Here is a 13775-nt window from a genome sequence, read left to right as displayed (position 1 = left end):
GTTTCTCTCGTAGCTTCCCTTCCCCTCCTCACCACTGGGAGGCCCAAGGGCTCCGTGGATGCCAGGCGGTCCTCAGCGGACAGGCACCCGGGCCGGGGTGGCCGGTCTCCAGGAACTAGGCGTTCCTCGACTCGGGAATATAAACGCATTCCTCGGCCTCCAGGAGAGCCACAAGGCCCCACTCGCAGACTCAGAACGTTGTTGCCCAAAGGCCCTGTGCAGCCAGTCCCAGCTTCCTGAGAGCAGTGGGGGAGCCCTGAGCATCGTTGGTCGGCCCCTCCTCCTGTTGACTGATGGGCGAACTGAGACCCAAGACAGGCAGGGACTTGCCCAAGGTCACTCAGGAGCCAGGGGCAGAATCCAAGCCCCTGGTCCTCAGACAAGTGAGGTTTCCACGGGATTCCTGGGTCTTGTTAGAACAAGAAACACAGAGATCCAGCAAGAGGGAGGGTGGGCAGCTCTGGAAACTGCATTTTGGGTTTTCCTCTCTGGGCACAGGACGGTGCCAATTGACTTGTCCACGTGGACTGCCCTGAGAGTCCAGGACCTTTACACCAAAGTTCTGGTGTCCCCGCTGGCCAGTGCCTGCTTGGACCCCTGTGCACCTTTGTTTAAGTGGCATCGACCCCTCAGGAGCCTCTGTGCTCTTCACAGAGGAGCCAGAGTCCCTTCTTCTGTTCTGGGGAATTTCCCTTCTTTAAATGGAACTTGCTGGCATTGTGAGCAGCTGAGAACCTTCCCCATCAGGCAGATGCTGGGTTTTGGCAAAACATGATCATGGAGCTGCCCGTCAGGGCTGGACATGATTTCTGGCCAGGGCTCTGTGAAATTCTCTAGAAATAATGACATTTAATTGAGCCTGGCCCCTCATGGTGTGTGGGGAGTTTGCACCGCTCGTCCTTCCTAAGACACTCCTGCCACCAGAGAAGCATGACAGCTCCGGGTGAAGGGCCGAGGCCACGACAGCAAATCCTACTGGTGACTCTGGGCCAGATGCTGCCTTAAGACACTGCCATGGCCAGCGTGTGCAGGGCTGACCACCAAAGCCATCCTGGACACCCCCGGGTGCTGGCAGCACTCCTCCCCACCAGCTTCCTCCCCAGGGAGAAGATGCTGAGTTCTCTGAGGCTTGCCTGTGGTCAGCCCCGTTTACTGGACTGGCATGTTTTGTTGGGCACAGAGATGGCTGCTGGTGGGAATGCAAAATGGTGTGGTTGCTGTGGGGAACAGGCTGGCAGTTCCTCAGACAGTTAATCATAGAGTTGCCATGTGATGCAGCAATTCCTCTCAGAGCTGGACACCCAAGAGAAACGGAAACGTACGTCCTTACAAAAATGTGTACAAGAGTGTACATAGTAGCTTATTCACAAGAGTCAAAAGGTGGAAACAACCCAAGTGACCATCAGTTGATGAATGGACTAATAAAATGTGTTCCATCCATCCCGTGGAGTATTACTCAGCCATAAACAGGAACGAAGTCCTGACGCGCTACAACTTGCGAGAACCTTGAAACCATCATGCCAAGTGAAAGAAGCCAGTTACCAAGGACCAAATATTATATGATTCTATTTCTATGAAGTGTCCAAACGCACAGAGACAGAAAGTAAATTAGTGGTTGCCTAGGGCTGGACCAAATGGGGGAGGTGTTGGGGTGACACCTACGGGGTGCAGGGTTTCTTTTTAAGGTGATGAAAATGTCCTGAAATTGGCTGTGGTGATGGTTGCACAGCTCAGTGGATACAGTAACCCTTATTCACTGTATGCTTTAAATGGATGCATTGTTTAGTCTGTGAATTATATCTCAATAAAGCTATAAAAAAAGCAAAATTTAAGGGAAGGCAAGGATGTGGTACTAGAACTTTCAAATACTTTAATTGAAGAACTTTGTGGAACAGGCAATATTTACTAAAGCTGAACACATGTATCCAAAGACCTCAGTTCTGCTCCCAGGCAGACCGAGCAGAATGGGTGCATCTGTCACCAGGGGACTTGCACACATCTCAGAAACGTTGAAGGTCACGTCAGCGGTCACTCTCAGGGGTGGACAGTGTCTGAGGGGGACAAAACAGGGGGCTTCTGGGGACTGCCGATGTTCAGTTTCTGGATCTGGGTGCTGTTACATGAGTGTGCTCACCCTGAGAATTCAACTGACCACTTAGGATCTGCATGCTTTTTGCGTGTATGCCATATTTCAGTAACAGACTACTAACAAAACTATGTCTAAGGGGCCAGCCCAGCGGCATAGTGGTTAAATTTGCATGTTCTGCTTCGGCGGCCCAGGGGTCACAGGTTCGGATCCCGGGTGTGGACCTACACACCACTCATCAAGCCATTCTGTGGTGGCATCCCACATAAAAAATAGAGGAAGACAGGCATAGGTGTTAGCTCAGGGAAAATCTTCCTCAGCAAAAAAAAAAAAAATAATTTATATATATATATATTTAAAAAGCTAATGACAGAAACAACCCAAATGCCCATCAACAGATGAATGGATAAACAAATTGTAGTATGCCCATAAATGGAATATAATTTGGCCATTAAAAGGAATTAAATATAGGTATGAACTGCAGAATGGATGGACCTTGCAATTATGATGCTGAGTGAAGGGAGACAAATACAGAGGCCACATATTGTCTGATTCCATTGATGTGAACTGTCCAGAACAGGCAAAGCCACAGAGACAGACGGTGGATTCATGGCTGCCAAGGGCTGAGGGGAGGGGAAATGGGGAGTGACCACCAGTGGGTAAAGGGTTTCTTTTCGGGGTGATTAAAAGTTCTGGAATTAGGTGGTGGTGATGGTTGTAACAATTCAGCAAATGCACTGAATGCCACTGAATTGTACACTTTAAAATAGTTCGCTGGTGACTTTGATGTTTAAAAAAGTTCCTGGAAGGATTGAGGGGCTACCCCAACATGAAAAGAGCTGGGATCTCCCATGCCCATGCCCCTCTAACTCACACCTCAGAGGCTATGTGTACTTGGGGGACTTACCTTGTGCCGAGATCTGGAGGAGCCTCTTCCTACAGTATCTCACTTCCTTTTCTAAACCATCCTTGGGAGCAAGTTCTTTCCTCACCCCCATTCTGCAGATGAGAATTAGACGCCCCGAGAGGCCGAGCTTCCTATGCAGCTGGAGAGTGGCAGCACGAGGCCCGAGGGCTTCTATCAAAGCCCATATTTGTTGGCAGGGGGGCAGCTGCCTCTCCTGCTCTGAGCAGGTGCCCCCTTCCTGTGATCCATGGGAAGGCGGCAGAGATTCCTCCTTCACAGCTGGCCCGAGGTGACCGGCAGGGAAGATGCTTGTGGTGGAGAGCCGGCGTGTGAGAGGATGAGTGGCACCGCCTCCTTCCCCAAGGCTCCATTTTCTGAAGCCCGGCAGGGTGGGGAGGGAGGCTGGGGCTCCAGCACCGCACGGCCTCTGAAGAGCTGTGCTCTATAAGTGATCCACCAATGATGATGACAGTACTCGGTCCGGCGACATCTTTCTACATGCCAGGCCTTAGCAGACACTTCACGCAACATTCCACGATTCTCACCACCACGCTCGAAGTGGGTCCCAGTGTTTTCTCCATTTGTCAGCGGAGGAAACTGAAGCTAAGTCAATCTCAGAGCTCCAAGCGGCAGAGTGGGAGTTTAGCCCAGCAAGTTGGCCTCCAGAACCCCCTGCCTGACACCACCTGCTGACAGCTAGCCGGGGTCCTGAAGTTCCCCCAGTGATGGCAAAGTCGATTTGTCATGGTAAACATTTGGAACCCTCTCCGGAGTGGCAGGTTACACAGCAAGAGAAGGAGGCCAAGCTGCAGCCTCAAGGTCAATGTCTGCAAACACGACTCCCCAGATTCCCCCAGAGGGGTGGTAAGTGCTCAGAAGCAAAGACGCTTCCAGTCGTGCACCAAGCTGGCAGCTGCCCTGGGGAGGCCACCCCATCCACGCAGGAAGCAAAGACGCACCCTGCAGAGCTGGACACGTCTGCTTGTGGGGAGCAGCAGGTATGTGCCAAGCTGGCTCCGGACTAGACTTGTCTTCTCCAGCAAGGGAACAAATAGGAAGCCAGAGCTGAGGCCACAGCGAGAGGCGGTCATCAAGACAGGCAGCCTGGGTCACAGACAGCTTTTCTATGTCCAGGCCGATGCTCATTGATGAGGAATCTGCCCTAACAAAATCAGGCCTTACCTCGCCCCAAGAGGGTTCATGGATTCATTCAACAAATATCTCTTAGGCACTGTGAAGGTTGATTTTAATGTCAACTTGGCTGAGCCATGATACCCAGACATCTGGTCAAACATTATGCTGGCTGTTGCTGTGAGGATGTTTTGGGACGAGATTTGCATTTAAATTGGTGGACTTTGAGTAAAGCAGCTTGCTTTCCATCATGTAGGTGGGTCTCATATAATCACTTGAAGGTCTTATGAGAAAAGGCTGAGGGTCCCTGAAGAGGAAGGACTTCTTCCTCCAGACTGAACCCTGGAAGTTCTGCCTGAGCGTCCAGCCTGCAGACTCCAGACGAAGCGTCGACTCTTGCTGGATTTCCCGCGCACCGGCCCACCCTGCAGATTGTGGATTGCCAGCCTCCATAATCACGTAAGCCAATTCCTTAAAATAAATGGAGAGAGACAGGGAGATACATCCTATTGGTTCTGTTTCTCTGACAAATACCGGCACCTACTGTCCAGTAGGGCTGGAACGCCAGGGGTGACAGCTCCTAAAGGCTCAGTCTGCCCATTTGCAAAAGGGGAGGAGCTATGCCAGGCCTTCAAGGACACTGTGAGACCACACAGGACGCCACAGGGCAACGCTCTGTCAGCTCCTGAGAGAAGGCTGTCTCTCAGGATAAAGGCTCCTCCTGGACAGCTGTGTGACCTTCACCAGGGGACTTCATGTCCTAGGCTTCCATTTCCTTGTCTGTGAAATGGGCTCTGACAGTTTGACCTCGTGGGTGGTGACCCCTGCCCCCCGGGAGGATTAAACAAACCTAATGTGTATAAAGGGAATTGTGCCCAGCTCGTAGTAGGTGCTCAACAAACCACGCCTGGATATGGCTCTGTTATCGAGCCAAGGATCGGACCATGCCAGAATCACTCAGGAGCTTGTCTATAAAGGTAGGCTGCTGGGCGCCTCTGACCCACTGAATCTTTCTCTCTGGGTGGAAGAGCCCAGGATCTGCACTTGAGGTACACCTAATTCCAGGCGGCAAATCTGGGAACCCCGGCTCCTCACAGAGGGCTGCCCCAGGACCCTTTGCCTGTGGACAGGGCTGTGCCTTCTCCAGACAGGCTGTGGCAGCCCAGACCTCACTCACTCCCTGGGCCAAGTGAGTTGGACTGGGGCTGGGCTCTTGGCCACCAACAAAAATTGCCTGATAACGAGCTGCCTCATTACCTTGCAGACTGCCACCCCCCTCTGCCACCATCTGCCATCTCACCTGTCACCTGGCATGTCCCCATCCTCCTGCCGGCAGGAAGTGGAGAGCCCAAGCTGCCTTGAGCCTTCTCAAGGCTTCTCCCTCCGAACTGTGCCTGCATCCTGCTCCCATGGGGCCTCTGCCTAAGGCCAATGCCGTGGGACAGATGCAAGCCTGGGGGCTGTGGAGGCAGGACAAGCAGCCGGCTCCCCTGAGCACAGCCTCCAGAAGTGCTCGAGAGGTCTGTTTGCTCTAGACAGGTAACAGTTTCCCAGCACAAAATTCAAAAGGCACACGGGGTGCTGGCCCTATTTCCTTTCTTCCTCCCCACAGAGTTCCAGCTTTGCCCTGGGCATCAAACCCTGGCTGGAAACCCTCATCTCTCAGCCTTCCCTGTAGCTGGGCTGGGTTGCGTGTGACCCAGCTCACCAATGACACGCACACGTCAGGGAGGGGCTTCTGGAAAAGTTGGCGTCTGCACCTTGCACTGCCCTCCCCCTGGCTGGAGGCCATGCACATTGGCGGTGGAGCTGCCATCTTGCAGCCACGAGGACAGGAGTTGGGTGAGGTCACTGTTGGCAACATAAGCTGCTGCCCAGCCTGGATGCCTACGTCTGGATGCTTCCAGGTTCCAGGAGGACACACGCTCCTTATTCCACTATGCTCCAGTCCGGTTCTGTTCCCTGCAGCCGTGGGCAGTTCCCAACCGGCTCGGGAACAGCGAGGGTCTTATCGACCATGCCCCAGCGCCCAGCTTCCCTGGAGGCTTGCAATACCACCAGCGTCTAGGGGTCTTTCCAGAAATACTGGATGCACATACCAGCATGTATGATTATAGGTCGTTTTTCTTTTCCACCCAAATGGTAGTGCGGAGCACCCTGTTCCATCGGTATCCACCCTACAACCGGGCTCCGACTTCCCCCCAGAGGGGCCCAGGCATCCCTCATTGTGTGAGTTCTCCTGAAGTGACCTAACCAGTCCTCCCTGACGGACACTAGGCTGTCCCCGGTCCCTCCAGCCACATGCTTTGGCAATGACTTCTAAAGGTACTAATTGGACAGATGGTTAAGACTAAAAGGAGCCGCGTGAAAAACAGGCCAGGAGACAGGGAAAAGGTAAAAAGGACGCCTTCTCTGTTTTACTTCTCCGGCCGCTCAATGGCCTGGTCCCGCCCCCAGGCCTGGCCCTGCCCCGAACTTAGACCCTCTCTAGGCCTGGCCCCGCCCCCAGGAGACCTGGCCCCGCCCCTGGCTCTGTCCTGCTCCTGGAGAACCTGCTTCCCGCTCTGTGAGCTTTCCTCCCGCCCAGCGCCTCCTCTGCCATCACCACTGAGTCCCCCTCCCCGCGGTCTAGTTCCTGGACTGCTCTAACTGCCTCCCGCTCGTCTCCCAGGCCCCACTCTGCCCCCTTCTCAATCCCGATACGTGTCACTCACACTATGCCTTAAAACCCGCCAGGGGGCTTGTTGCCTTCAGGGGCAGTGAGAAGCACACTGTGTCCAGCCCCGCCCTACCCCTGCTCCTGGGGACCACTGCCTCTCCACCTGCCCGGCGCGAACACCCTTCCTTCTATTTCAGATCAGGTGTCAGCTCCCCCGAGCCCACCCGCCCCGCTGGCTAGACTGGACTCTCTTTGTTGTGCCCCTCCCCTGCAGACGCTCATCCCCATTCTAAGAGCTGACGTGCGCTGTGTGTGCCGGCACCCTCTCGCTTAGTTCTTAATCTAATCCCGAATCCTCTGGGAAGGTCAGACCACTCTTGCTTCCATCTGACAGAAGAGGAAACCGATGGCTATCTGTGGTGGTGTTCCCTGGGCTCGGCGCATGGGTTTTGTTGACTGAAAGTGGGCATAAATGAGGCGGGCAAGGAGATGAAAGAGGCAAGAAAATCCCCAGTTTCCATAGCAACTGAAAGGATGCAGCACTATGAACAGAAAGGAGGGGGGTGTCCCGGGAGTAGGATAAACCCTGGAGTGTCAAGACAGAGGGGACCTTCAATTCCCTCCTGTTCAGGAGTTCTCAGCTGGGGGCGGGTTCCTCCCCAGAGGACGTCCAGCAATGACTGAGGCATTTTTGGTTGTCATTTTGGTTGGGTGGGAGGTGCTACTGGCATCTAGTGGACAGAGACCAGGGATGCTGCAAACATCCTGCAGTGCACAGGGCGCCCCCGTGGCAGAGTCATCCAGCCCAGATGTCAATAGTGCTGAGGTGAGAAACCCTGATGTGGTTCAGTCCCTGTTCTGCGTTTGAAGCCTCTCTATGACATCCTTCCAGACCCTCCAGAGCGATTGTTTCAGTGTTTGCTTAACCTCCTCCTGTGACAGGGGGCTCACTACTTCTGGGAGCAGCTGGCCCAAGGTGATGGGCTCAGCACTGATGCCAGAGCTGACAGGACATCCGGGGAAGAAGCAACACGTATGTCTCCACAGCAGAAGAGCCACACTCAGCTCACAGAAGGCTTCGAGAGAAACGAGCCCCAAGTGAGCTAAGATGCCACCTTCTGCCTATTCTCAGAGTTTCTGAGCAAGAGAGTCCTCCAGGAACCAGGGGCCCGGGGGGAATTCAGATGGTCCTGCTGGTTCTTGGCCTGGGATCTATCAGTCTAGGAGGGGGGACAGGCAAGAAGGAGGCAAGACTTGGCCATCTGCCTTTCCAGAAGTAAAATTAAGTTTCTGAAATAGTAGTCTTGATAATGATATGCATGTTGAAGTATTTAGTACAATGTTGTAAATGAACAAACACTGAAATATATCAAAAAATAAGATGGATGGATAGGTAGGTGGGTGGGTGGGTAGAGGATGGATGGAGAGACAGATGGATGGGTGAGGGATAAATGGATGGATGGATGAATGGATGGATGGATGGACAGATGGATGGAAGGATGGGTGAGTGGTTGGGTTGGTGGAGGCATGGATGGATGGATGGATGGAGCACAGGTGGATGGAGGGGTGACAGATGGATTGATGGATGGATGGATGGACAGATGGGTGAGTAGGTGAGTGGATGGATGGGTGATGGATGAGTGGATGGATGGATGAGTGGGTGAGTGGTTGGATGGATGCACAGTTATGTGATTAAGCAAGTGTAAACATTTTTATTAAAGTTCTATGATTAAACTCATGTTACAGATGAGGAAACCAAGGGTTTGAAAGGTTGGAGAAATTGCTCAAGGTCACCCAGCTGGTAAACAGTGGGGAGGAAGATTTGAACCCAGTTTAGCCTGACCCAGAACCTGGCTCTGCACATGGCTATAGGACTCATCCCTTCCATGAGAGGTCATGGGGGGCCATGGTTGCCCCAGGGTTTATATAGGGGAGGCGCTCTGGCAGCAAGCTCACCAGAAAGAAGGGTCCCAGACGGTTTGTCTGAAGACTACCTTTGCAGAATGCTCTGCATAACATCCTCAATTGGACCCACAGGGATAATGGGGCGGGGCTGGTTCAAAGGTGTAAGTTTCCCTAAGGCGCTTGGCCGCTGGCCCTGATGGGGAGCTCATTTAGATGCTGAAATAGAGCCGTGAGCTAGAGAAGCGCTCCCTGCTCCATGGACCTGGCTTGCTCTGACGCTGGGTTCTCAGTCCTTCTGGTGTCATGGACCCTTATGGCCTCCGGTGAAGCCTTTGCATCCCTTCTAGAATAATGTCTTAAGTGCACAAATAAAGTGCATAAGGTATAAACAAGACCACTTATACAAATGTAAAAATACCGTTTTAGATGGAGATCCAGTGATACCTGTTTCTTTATTAGCACGTTAAACAGCAAGCCGCCATCCTACTATCTCTCCCTTTGGGGTGGACCTGTGGGAGGCGCAGCAGCCGTGGGACGATGCGTTCTGCTGCACTAGTTCACTGCTTGCGGTCGGACAGACCTGGGTTCAAATCTCAGATCCACTACTCACGAGAGCTGTGGGACCTTGAGTAAAGACGTCGTCCTGCCGACCCCCGGGTTTCTCATCTGTGAAGTGGGGATGATCACAGCCCCTGCCTGGAAGGTTGGAGGTGAGGAAGCCGGCCCCAACTGCAGCTGATACGGCCCCATGGGAGGTCTCCGCCCGGCTAATCCCACTGAGTCTGGGGCCTGTGTGCATTGGTTACAGGTTGGCGAGAACAAGGGTGTAATTTTTTCTTCCTGTCTAAGTTCACCAGCTCCCAAAGTCCCTCTGTGAACCCGCAGGACCCCTGCTCCAACAGGAATCAGACTTGGCTGCCGGGCTGGCGGGGACTCTTGACCCATCCCGTCCTCCCCGAGGCAGTGGGAATTTTTTAACCTCTTGAGCCCAACCGGCAGCGAGAATGCCCAGGCCATTGGAGGGCAATGACCTCTGCACCTCCCCCCACCCCCAGCCCCTGCCTGGAAGCCCTGAGGTCAGCAGGTTCAGCTTTTGCTTTCTGTTCTGCATGGAAGGGAAACAGGGCCAGCCCTGAGCCGGGCACAGGCCTGTCAGGGTCACTCAGCAGCTTGATCCAGCAGCTGGGCTTTCTCTCAGCAGCTGGAGAGAAGCAAGGCTGTTTCTGTGCCTGCCATGTCCCTGGAGCCCAGCTGACCAGGAAGGCCACTCAGGGCCAGCACCCTTCAGTTACCAGCCACCCCAGCTGTTTTCCTGAAAGTCTTGGCAGTTGGGAAAACACTGGCCAGTCAGGACATGGAGATGTTACCCAGCTGTGAGTAACTGTGGCTGCCATGGCTGAGGAGCTGGGTGTGTGTGGCATGGCCTAAAGCTGGTTGGCAAGTCACCTGGGTGGGAAGGGACGCTGCCCACACAGCAGCCCAGCCACACACAGACACACACACAGGCACACACACACCCCTCTCATGGCAGAATGGAAAAATGAAGGCTTTTCAGGCAAGAGGAAGAGCCTGGGCAAAGACAGGGCAGTGCCGTCCAGCAGCAAGGACTGTACTTTCGGCCAGTGGGGAGATCAGTTGACCAGGGAGGAGAAGCCCATCTGGGAGAAGCCGCAGAGCCGAGCACATGGCCTTGGGAGTCCAAAGCCTGCTTCCGGCTGTGTGGCCTTGGGCAAGTTGCATAAGCTCTCTGTCCTTTTTGATAAGATTGGAATTATAAGGGCATTGAGTCTCAAGAGCTCTTGCAGGAAGCAAATGTGACAACGCGGAGGGCACAATGAGTGAGGAAGGAGTGTGAGCCCCCTCTGGGCCTCGCTTTCCCCATCTGGAATCTGGGAGAGTGGACTCTGTCCATCTTACACGACCCTCCGGATCTGACCTGACTGACCCCTTCCTCTAGCTGGAAACGGAGTCCAGCTCCCCTCCTTGCCACTGAGCTTCCCTGCCCTCTTTGAAAAGCCTGTTTGGTTAATTTTTGTGCATGGATCTTAAAGAAAACCTGAACTAGAGAAAGAGCCGAGGCAGCCCTCCCGGGCCGCCCTGACCCTCCGCGGGCCAGCCGAGCATGCACGTGGGCAGCCCAACTCCTCGTCCCCTTCATGGCCTGTCAGGAAGCGTCGTCCACGTTATTTCGTAATCCTGGTAAACACTACTTTTCCCTTCCACGTTTATTTGTGTATTTATTGCAAAATAGCTATTTTTCTTGTTATAAGGGCAGCACATACTCCTTGCAAAATATTCAGAAAATAGAAAGTATAATCGGAGGAAGGGGAGAGGAGAAAAAAGATCGCCCTTGATGCCCAGACCCAGGGTGGTCCCGCTAACACCCTGGCTCAGCTGGCCAGACTGTGGTTTTTTTTTTTACTCTCTATATAAATTTATTTGTTTACTTATTTGCAAACTTAAAGTCATCCCCACATACGTGCTTGCTGTTATGTGTGTATTTTTCATCCCATATAAACACATATCCATATGTATCTATGCTCACACAATCTTTAACTCTCCCCTGTTTTCTCTTAAACACCTGGGTCTTAGCCCCTGGGAGCTCTGAGCCTCATGCGAGTGACTCTTCCACGTGAGTGGCCCTTCCCTCTCAGCCACCAGCCGGAGCGAGTGCTCCCCCGGGCTCTGCTCCCCCGCCTGACGCCGGCTTCCCGCCTCCAGGCCCGGCCGCTTCCAGGTGGAAATGGAGGAGTGGGTACTCTCTCTTCTGTTCACCCACTGTTCCGAGAAGCATTTAATACTTACGATGGCTCTCGAGCATTTATGGAGCACCTGCTTTGCGTGTGATGGACAGGCAATGTCTGACTCCATCCTTGCAACGGCCCTGGGAGCCAGGTATTCCTCGCCCCCTGACAGATGAGGAAACTGAGGCTCAGAGTTAAGTCTTAGACTCACACTTGTGGGTGGCAGAGCCAGGATTCCAGCACTGACCCATCCGCTTCAAGACGGGCCCTCTCGTCACCTGCCTCAGCCTGGAGCGCCACTCAGGTGTGCACTTGGGGCACACAGGGGCCAGGGAGGGAGAGGGACACACGGGGACACATGTGCATAAAAGCGCCAGCCAAGAAATGTGCACGCAGCGGCTGAGCAGAGCGGTGCTGGTCTGGGTAGGAAGCAGCTGCTCGCCCAGCCCCAGAGGCACCCACCTGGCCGGTGTGCAGCCACTGCCAAGCCCAGGCTCGAGAAAAAGGGAGCTGGGAGCCCGCCCGCCCCTCGGGGGTGCTATGAGCCAGCACACCTGGGCCAGGCCTGCTTCCCATGTGTGCCCTCTCTCTGTGTGAGCTTCCCGGGGCTGCCATGACAAAGGACCACAGACCACAGGCTGAAAACAGCAGACATCCATTTTCTCCAGGTCCTGGAGGCTGGAGTCTGAAACCCCCATATCGCAGGCCCCACTCCCTCTGAAGGCTCCAGGGGAGGGTCCTTCCTGCCTCCTCCAGCTCCTGGGGGCTCCCACCATCCTTGTGGTTCCTCAGTTTGTAGACACGTCCCTCCGTCTCTGCCTCAGCAGTCACATGGTCTTCTCTGCTGTGTGTCTGTCTCTGTGTCTCTTCTTTTGACATTGGATTTAGGGCCACCATGATCCAGCATGACCTTATCTTAACTTGATGACATCTGCCAAGATTCTTTTTTCAAATAAGGCTGCATCCACAGGTGATGGGGGTTGGGCCTTGTACACATCTTTTGGGGGACGCAATTTAACCCCCACACCCCACAACAAGCCAGGTGAGGGCTTGCCTGAGGTGCCTGCGTGGAAGGGCCCCGCTCCTTTGCAGGGCGTTCTTCCCCATTCACGTCCCCACACTTTGTCCATTAGGACAGGCTCCTGTCTCCAAACACATGGAGACGGCAGAGGTTGGACCCATATGGGGGATTTGGGGGCTAACAGAACAGATGAAGGTGCATAGCAATGACTGGGTAGCTCCCAGAAGGGGCTTGGGGTCAGCAGACATTGAGGGTCTTATATGCAGACTGTGCCGGCTGTGGGATGAGGGCAATGTTTCAGGGTCAGGCACTTCCTGCTGGGCCTACATCTGTCCCCTCCCAGGGACATGAACTCCGGAGGGAGCCCGCATCTGCTCTGCTCACCACTGTTCGCAGCCCCTAGCACTGAGCAAAGCCCCAGGAACATGTGGCACGCGGGAATGAATCCCCTAGTGTTGGAAGGAAAGCCTGGGGTGGGGGTGGGCCAGGAAATCCTGCACCATCGAGGGAGGAGAACTCCAGCCTCAGTTTCCCGTGCTGGCACGGGGGGGTTGGGACTGGCCCCCCACATCCTAATGCAAAGTGTCCAGTGGCGCCACCTGCTGGACGGCTTGGGTAGAGCACCTGGTGGGAACTATCTTGAAAAGGCGGGTAGGCACGCAAGGTCACTGGGCGGCCACTGTTACTGGGCTCTTCCTTCAAAGGAGACCCCTAAAGAGGCCAGGGTCCTGGTTCCTCGTGTTTTCTCCCACCATGCCTGGCCCAGTTAGCAGAGGAGGCCCCGTGCCAGTGACCAGAGGCCTCAAAGGGGAGCAGGGACCCTGGTGGTGGCCTGGAAGTCACCTGCACTGGAGAGCTGGTCAGGGTTTCACACCTGGAACCCCAAGACTCAGCCCTGTCCCCAGGATGCAAACACTGCTCACACTCACACCCACTGTCACACGCTGCTCACACTCACACCCACTGTCACACACTGTTCACATTCACACCCACTGTCTCACACTGCTCACACTCACATTCATTGCCATTCATGGCTCACACTCACATCCATTGCCATTCATGGCTCACACTTACATCCATTTTCACACACTGCTCACACTCACACCCACTGTCTCACACGCTGCTCACACTCACATCCATTTTCACACACTGCTCACACTCACACCCACTGTCTCACACTGCTCACACTCACACCCACTGTCACACGCTGCTCACACTCACATCCATTGCCATTCATGGCTCACACTCACACCCACTGTCACACGCTGCTCACACTCATATTCATTGCCATTCATGGCTCACACTCACACCCACTGTCACAC

Source organism: Equus quagga, chromosome 13 (assembly GCF_021613505.1).
Source record: "Equus quagga isolate Etosha38 chromosome 13, UCLA_HA_Equagga_1.0, whole genome shotgun sequence".
Classification (NCBI taxonomy): domain Eukaryota; kingdom Metazoa; phylum Chordata; class Mammalia; order Perissodactyla; family Equidae; genus Equus; species Equus quagga.
This window is presented reverse-complemented; position numbering follows the sequence as displayed.